The following is an 8,838-nucleotide window of genomic DNA, read 5'->3' as shown; positions in this document are numbered from 1 at the left end:
AGGGTTATACCCCACCGGTCTTTGATAAAAGAAATCTAGTGGTAGTAGCGAGATTCCTTGAGGAGTAACTTGTCTGGCTCCTAAATCATGAATGATTCTGTCCACTAGGTTTGGTGAACTAAATGAAAGGACCACACGGTCTCCTTCTAGTGCTTTCTTACTGCATCCTATCCACTTAATTCTTCTGACCATTTTTATATCATTAAAAAGGGCCCCCACCATTTCCAAACCCAGACGAGCTCCTATCCAGTTAAGGGCCTTATTTCTCAGGGCCGTCCATGATTCTCGTTGTTGATCGTCTATGGGTGGAACATTAGCCAATACCACTACATAAGGTGTAGCCTCCGGAGGGAGATGTAATAGATCACTTGGCAGGAGTACGGAATTCAGGGATGGGGGCTGGGTAGTTGCTATCCTAGATGGGCTGTTGTCTACTGTCTTAAATAGTCTGGGGTTTGGAACTGTTTGTTCTGAAGGCATGTTATGTACTGTAGTCAGGGGGGGTGAAGGCCGGAAAGTTTGGTTCGAATTGGGTACTAGTGGTTGCGATTGCTTCTTTCTCAGGAAATTTGCATTCAAGTGTGTGCCATTTATCCTATTTTGCAGGGGAAGTTGACTGTTTTTCTCGTAATCAGGAGTTGACAATGGTATATTAAGATCCTTTGTTACCTGATGTAGTTCTTCCCGTTGTATAGACTTCATTATTCCTAGACCTGCCTCAAGATTACTCTCCACCCCCTTTAAGCGCTCCAGCATGGAGTCAAGAATGGCTCCAAAGGATGATTTCAGGGTGTTTACTAGTTCGTGAAGATTTATGAGGAGTGATCTAGTCGTATCTCCTACAATAATTGAAGGTTTCTTCCGGGAGGTTTCTTAGGATAATTTTTGGCTGAGGTGGTTATTTTATCTATCACTGGCCGTTTCTTTGTGCTCTTATCTGCCAAGCCCACATCCGGTTTCCTTGGTCGTTTAGCAACAGGGGAAATTTCGTCCAGGGAGTAGATTAGATTCGAGCTGTCTTTGATACACCCATTTGTGTACCTTGCTTCTACATACTCGTCCCCGTGTTCACTGGGTGGGGGATTATTGTGCAATTCTACAGTTTCTGGTAATTCGTGGGATTGATCTTTAGGCAACAACAGTGGCAATTTGTTTATCTATCATGCGCATCGCCCCTGAGATATATTTTAATATAGATGTACTGTCTTTTAAGTTTGTTGGGTTGTTTAACTTTGAGTGCTTCCTTTTACCCATATTTTATATTTATATTTTATATAGTATTAGATTTCCTGTATAAATGATAAAATGAAAGGGGATGTCAAATAGGTTGAACCATCCTTAAAACCGCTACGCTGCACTACCCTGATTCAGCAAATAATCACAAGAAACTCTGAGTACACAATTCCCAGCTTACTCAATGATGTCTTTTCATAAATAGTGATGCGACCTCACTTGATCAAAACTCTTAAATTAACCCTGGGCCTTACACACCCTATCTCACTGAGCGTGGTGGGAGAGTTGCTTAACTGCCAAGAGTAAGGTGGAGCTTCTTTCAGACCTTTACCCTAGGGCCTTTGGCCTCAGGGTGAAAGGCACTAATCCCTGGGAGACCGAGACCAAAGATTAAAGAGGGGGGGCCCAGCCCAGCCTCTTCCTGGCGATGACGAGCGAAGGACGGGCCCGCCCTTTGGCCCGGGCGCGTCCCGCGCAGCTGGAGCGCTTCCTCGAAGATAAAGGGCCTTCCGCCCAATCAGAATGATCCTGCTCTTGTCAGTTACAATGTTTAAAGGGCTCCTGCCCCTCTCAAACACACAGCGCATCCCGCGGCAGCGGGAGCACTTCCTCGAAGATAAAGGGCCTCCCGCCCAATCAGAATGATCCTGCTCTTGTCAGTTACAATGTTTAAAGGGCTCATTTTGAGGTGTTTATTCCCATGAAAAAGACATCTAAACCTCAGCCAATTGTTTTAACTTTGTTAAACAAGTTTTATTTATCTAAGTACAGGTATTTATGGAGTATGAGCCTAGGTGACTATGAATAGCCCCACGAGTAGGTAGAAGAAATACTCTGTGAGAAGGTAGAGCTTTGTGAGGAGAGACCCAGTACATTCGTGAATTCTAGAGACAAACATAAAAAAGACATACCAGTGCTTACATCTATTTCTCCAATGTAATCATTCAAAAGAGTAAGAAATAATCACCATTGGAAATTTGCCAGGAATAGTTTTATCTTCCTTATGAAAACTAGTTCATAAACTGGGGGCTAGAAATCAGAATGATAACACAGATATTTTGATTTTTAAGAAAGTGTGAGTCTTCCTGGATGAACACAGTTTAAATCAGTTAATGCTGCATTTGAAGTGGGATTATTAGATCAATTAGACAATCTCAGTCTCACTGTCTCTGTGGGGACTTGAACACAACTATAACACTGTCTGTGTGGAAACCCCTGCAATACTCTAATGACACACAATCTCATGTTATTTCAACATAACTATAACCATACACTATCTCTGCGGGGACTTGAGTGTCAGTAAAAGCACACACTATCTCTGTGGGTACTTGAATGGTAGTATAATCACACTCTATCTCTGTGGGGACTTGAGTGCTAGCGTAATCACACATTATCTCTGTGGGGACTTGAACATGACTATAATCACACTATCAATTTGTGAACCCTGTGAATTGCTGTAATAACACACTATTTCTGGATGACCTACAGCATGACAATCATTATATACTATCTCTAAGGAGATCTGAACATGACTACACCTAAACACTATGGCCCTCATTATGACATTGGTGATAAGTACCGCTTACCGCCATGCCGACTGCCGGCAACATACTGCCGCCACTGCAGATTACCGCTACCCATATTATGACATACACATAGCAATTTGTCACTATACAGACACCCACACAAGTCTGCCAGCCCAAAAGCTAGTGATAAACTGGTGGTACCCAAACCCGCACCGTTACGCCAACAGAACTATGCCCACAACATTATGACCCACGATTGACCATGTGGGACATTCAGTGGTGGTAAACCATTGGCGCTATATACCGCTGCGCTCAAAATAAACACACACATACAAAACAACACCACAATGGACAATTCAAACTACACACACATAACACCCATTCACACACCACACCCACACACTATAAAACCCACACCCACATTACCCACAACCGTTTACTATTAAATACGAGTCCCACAAGAGAGATAGCAAGACAACAGACAAGACCACTGCCACACACTACGATCAACTATACACCATCCACACACCTTACATCACACACCCCAACACATCACCCTACACACCCTCACCCACACCACTCAATAGAACTAGAATCGTGGACAGGGTCAACGCCGTGGAACAGCACCCCTGAACAAGGGATGACATCAGGAAGAGGTGGAACGACCTACGGGGGAAGGTGCATTCCATGGCAGCAAGACACCAAATAGCTGTACAGAGGACTGGCGGTGGACCCCTACCTCCTACCCCCAACTAACAACATGGGAGGACCAAGTCTTGGCAATCATGCATCCTGAGGGCCTCGCAGGAGTAGGAGGAGGACTGGACTCTGGTAAGTCAACTCTTTACTACTTTCACCCCCCCACCTGCATGCCATCACATACCCCCACCCTTACCCTCACTCCCATCACTCTACCTCCTCCCACACCCCCCACCATCACAACCCATCCATCCCAAGACAAAGCCCTGCATGCAACACCTATGCATGGACACCCATCACAGACCTGCATGGACACCTTTCACTAAAGCATGCACACTAGAGGGAAACAGCTAGCACACTAAATAGCAACTCACACAAGGCAAAGCTGCTAGGGCAATACCAACCATAGAGGACAACACACCCAAGCACAAGATGTCACATGCAGAAACAATAACACCGCATTTACATCCCCACAGGTCCCCAGCCAACATCACTGGAGAGGAGGTGCCAGCACCATCCAGTCCCCCCCTCAGAAGGGGTCCACAGTGATGACAGCAGCTCTGGACGCCAGGATCTGGATGACCAAGCTGCCCCATCAGGGATCATCAGACATTCGGTTACCCAGGTACAGTCCCCTACCACCACAGAGCCTCCTCCCTCAGGAAACACCAGCACAGTACCCACCCAGTGGGCCCATATCTCTGTCCCCAGGACACGCCAATCAGCAGTGTGTCCACCACTACAGGGACCCCAGGCCACCCCGCAAACACAGGACAATCAGGGACCTGGGGTCAGTGGCAGTGGGCACAGGGGACAGAGGCACAGGACAACAGGGAAGCTGGGAGGACTGCTGTGCGACAGGGGCAAGACAGGCCCATGGAACCAACTCTCCAGGAGGCCCTCACCACGATCCTGGGAGCATACAAACATTCCCAGGAGACGATGGGCCAGATGCTGGACAAGATGCAGGAGAACCTGCGGCTGCAGGAAGGACAGTACCTGGGGATCAGCGAGAACTTGAAGGACATCAACACCACCCTGGTCACCATAGCTGGGGTTCTGGCAGATATGGCCAACACTTTGAGGGAGGCAGTGGCACACCACCGGGCCCCTACCACTAGCCAATCCAATGAACAGCCCTCTACCTCCGCTGCCACTAGTGGACAGGAGGCCACGCCACAGGATCAAGAGGCCAACAGCACCCCTCCCCCTGCAGAAGGAGAACCATCGCGCAAACGTTCCCTGCAATCCAGGAAGAAGCCAGAGAGGATTGCCAAGACCCCTGCCAGGAAATAAGACCCTCCTGAATGTCACCCTTTTGTCCCACCCTGTCACCCTGTCCACCTTGAACTGCCATTGCTCTCCTTCCCATGACCCCTTGGACAATGCACCTGTGATCCACATAGACTGGACTCTATCCTGGACTTTCCTCCACATCACCCCAGCCTATTGCACATCCCCCTCTACTTATTAGCACTTACATAAATACCCTTTGAAAAAATACAAGTACGGAGTATGTCAAATTATTTAACTATGTATTCATTTAACAAGGTTTAAACACTGCAATACAACTGTACAGTAATGTATACATAGGAATTACCTGTAGTTGGCTGCAGTCAACACACCAGGAGTGATAGTGGGGCACAAATATCTGCAAACAGAGATGCCAGAGGGTACAGTGAGTGGCCAGAGAAGTGGGAAAAACAGCCTGCCAGGGACAATGTCAAACACAAAACTGTCAATTAAAAGTGAAGTTTCACGGTCTTACCTGTGTGTCATTGGAAGTATTGATGAATTATTGCACTTCTGTTGTCCTCATCCTCATCCTCTGCCTCCTCATCTTTACTGTCCACAGGGTCCACTGCTGCCACACGTCCATATCCAGCCTCATCCTCCTGCAGAAAAGGCACCTGGCGACGTAAGGAAAGGTTGTGCAATAAACAGCATGCCACAATTGTAGGAAAGTACAATCTTACCTGGCATGTTACCCCCATATTTCACTGTATATATGTTGTTTTAGTGTATGTTTCACTGGGACCCTGTCAGCCAGGGCCCCAGTGCTCATGAGTGTGCCCTGTATGTGTTCCCTGTGTGATGACTAACTGTCTCACTGAGGCTCTGCTAACCAGAACCTCAGTGGTTATGCTCTCTCTGCTTTCCAAATTATCACTAACAGGCTATTGACCAATTTCACCAATTCACATTGGCATACTGGAACACCCTTATAATTCCCTAGTATATGGTACTGAGGTACCCAGGGTATTGGGGTTCCAGGAGATCCCTATGGGCTGTAGCATTTCTTTTGCCACCCATAGGGAGCTCTAACAATTCTTACACAGGCCTGCCACTGCAGCCTGAGTGAAATAACGTCCACGTTATTTCACAGCCATTTACCACTGCACTTAAGTAACTTATAAGTCACCTATGTGTCTAACCTTCACCTGGTGAAGGTTGGGTGCAAAGTTACTTAGTGTGTGGGCACCCTGGCACTAGCCAAGGTGCCCCCACATCGTTCAGGGCAAATTCCCCAGACTTTGTGAGTGGGGGGACACCATTTCATGAGTGCACTACACATAGGTCACTACCTATGTATAGCGTCACAATGGTAACTCCGAACATGGCCATGTAACATGTCTAAGATCATGGAATTGTCACCCCAATGCCATTCTGGCATTGGGGAGACAATTCCATGATCCCCCGAGTCTCTAGCACAGACCCGGGTACTGCCAAACTGCCTTTCCCGGGGCTTCACTGCAGCTGCTGCTGCTGCCAACCCCTCAGACAGGCTTCTGCCCTCCTGGGGTCCAGCCAGGCCTGGTCCAGGAAGACAGAACAAAGGACTTCCTCAGAGAGAGGGTGTTACACCCTCTCCCTTTGGAAAAAGGTGTCAGGGCTGGGGAGGAGTAGCCTCCCCCAGCCTCTGGAAATGCTTTGATGGGCACAGATGCTGCCCATCCCTGCATAAGCTAGTCGACACTGGTTCAGGGATCCCCCAGCCCCGCTCTGGCATGAAACTGGACAAAGGAAAGGGGAGTGACCACTCCCCTGACCTGCACCTCCCAGGGGAGGTGCCCAGAGCTCCTCCAGTGTGCCCCAGACCTCTGCCATCTTGGATTCAGAGGTGTGCTGGCACACCGGACTGCTCTGAGTGGCCAGGGCCAGCAGGTGACGTCAGAGACTCCTTCTGATAGGCTCTTACCTGTGGCACTAGCCTATCCTCCTTCCTAGGCGGCCAAACCTCTTTTTCGGGCTATTTAGCGTCTCTGCTTTGGGGAATTCTTCAGATACCGAATGCAAGAGCTCACCAGAGCTCCTCTGCACTTCTCTCTTCACCTTCTGCCAAAGGATCGACCGCTGACTGCTCAGGACGCCTGCAAAACCGCAACAAAGTAGCAAAGACGACTACTGCAACCTTGTATCGCTTCATCCTGCTGGCTTTCTCGCCTGTTTCCTTCTTGCACCAGGAGCTCTGAAGAAATCTCCCGTGGGTCGACGGAATCTTCCCCCTGCAACCGCAGGCAACAAAAGACTGCATCATGGGTCCTCTGGGTCCCCTCTCAGCACTACTGCAACCTTGTATCACTTCATCCTGCTGGCTTTCTCGCCTGTTTCCTGGTGGTGCATGCTCTGGGGGTAGCCTGCCTCCTTCTTGCACCAGGAGCTCTGAAGAAATCTCCCGCACAACGAGCGTGGTCCCTGGAACTCAGCAACTCTGTCCAAGTGACTCCCACAGTCCAGTGACTCTTCAGTCCAAGTTTGGTGGAGGTAAGTCTTTGCCTCCCCACGCTAGACTGCAGTGCTGGGCACCGTGTGATTTGCAGCTGCTCCGGCTCCTCTGCACTCTTCCAGGATTTCCTTTGTGCACAGCCAAGCCTGGGTCCCCGACACTCTAACCTGCAGTGCACAACCTTCTGAGTTGTCCTCTGGCGTCATGGGACTCCCTTTTGTGTCTTCGGGTGGACTCCGGTTCACTCCTCTTCCAAGTGCCTGTTCTGGTACTCCTGCGGGTGCTGCCTGCTTCTGTGAGGACTCCCTGACTTGCTGGGTGCCCCCTCTGTCTCCTCATCAAAGTGGCGACATCCTGGTCCCTCCTGGGCCACAGCAGCATCCAAAAACCCTAACCGCGACCCTTGCAGCTAGCAAGGCTAGTTTGCGGTCTTTCTGCATGGGAACACCTCTGCAAGCTTCTTCACGATGTGGGACATCCATCCTCCAAAGGGGAAGTTCCTAGTCCTCTTCGTTCTTGCAGAAACCAAAGCTTCTTCCATCTGGTGGCAGCTTCTTTGCACCCTAACGGTGGCATTTCCTGGGCAGCTGCCCACTCTCGACATTGTCCCGACTCTTGGACTTGGTCCCCTTGTTTCACAGGTACTCAGGTCCGGAAATCCACTGTTGTTGCTTTGCTGGTGTTGGTCTTCCTTGCAGAAACCCCCTATTACGACTTCTGTGCTCTCTGAGGGTTATAGGTGCACTTTACACCTACTTTTCAGGGTGATGGGGTGGGCTATTTTTCTAACCCTCACTGTTGTCTTACAGTCCCAGTGACCCTCTACAAGCTCACATAGGTTTGGGGTCCATTTGTGGTTCGCATTCCACTTTTGGAGTATATGGTTTGTGTTGCCCCTATACCTATGTGCTCCTTTTGTGATCTACTGTAACTTTACATTGCTTGCATTACTTGCTTTTGCTATTACTGCATATTTTTGCTATTGTGTACATATATCTTGTGTATATTTGGCATCCTCATACTGAGGGTACTCACTGAGATACTTTTGGCATATTGTCATAAAAATAAAGCTCCTTTATTTTTAGTATATCTGTGTATTGTGTTTTCTTATGATATTGTGCATATGACACCAGTGGTATAGTAGGAGCTTTGCATGTCTCCTAGTTCAGCCTAAGCTGCTCTGCTATAGCTACCTTCTATCACCCTAAGCTGCTAGAAACACCTCTTCTACACTAATAAGGGATAACTGGACCTGGTACAGAGTGTAAGTACCCCTTGGTACCCACTACAAGCCAGGCCAACCTCCTACATTGGATGTACAGCGGTGGGATAAGTACTTGCAAGTACTTACCACTTTGTCATTGTGTACTTTTCATAAGAGAATAATATACAAAACAAGTTCAGTGTATGTACACCTAACCAAAAAGTTTTGCTTTTCTTCTCTTACACTATCGGCTAAGTGCTGAAAAGTACTCCTAAACTTTCAAAAAGTTTCCAAAAGTTTTTTTTTTCCTGTTCTTTAAAAAGTCCTGAAACTTTTTCTATCTTTTATCTGTCTCTAAACTCTTTTCTATCATGTCTGGTGTAGGAACTCCTCTTAATTTGGTCAGTACAACTTATGACCACCTTAACTTTAAGATCCTAAGGAGTCTC

Source organism: Pleurodeles waltl, chromosome 6 (assembly GCF_031143425.1).
Source record: "Pleurodeles waltl isolate 20211129_DDA chromosome 6, aPleWal1.hap1.20221129, whole genome shotgun sequence".
NCBI lineage: Eukaryota > Metazoa > Chordata > Amphibia > Caudata > Salamandridae > Pleurodeles > Pleurodeles waltl.
Note: the sequence above shows the minus strand (reverse complement) of the source record.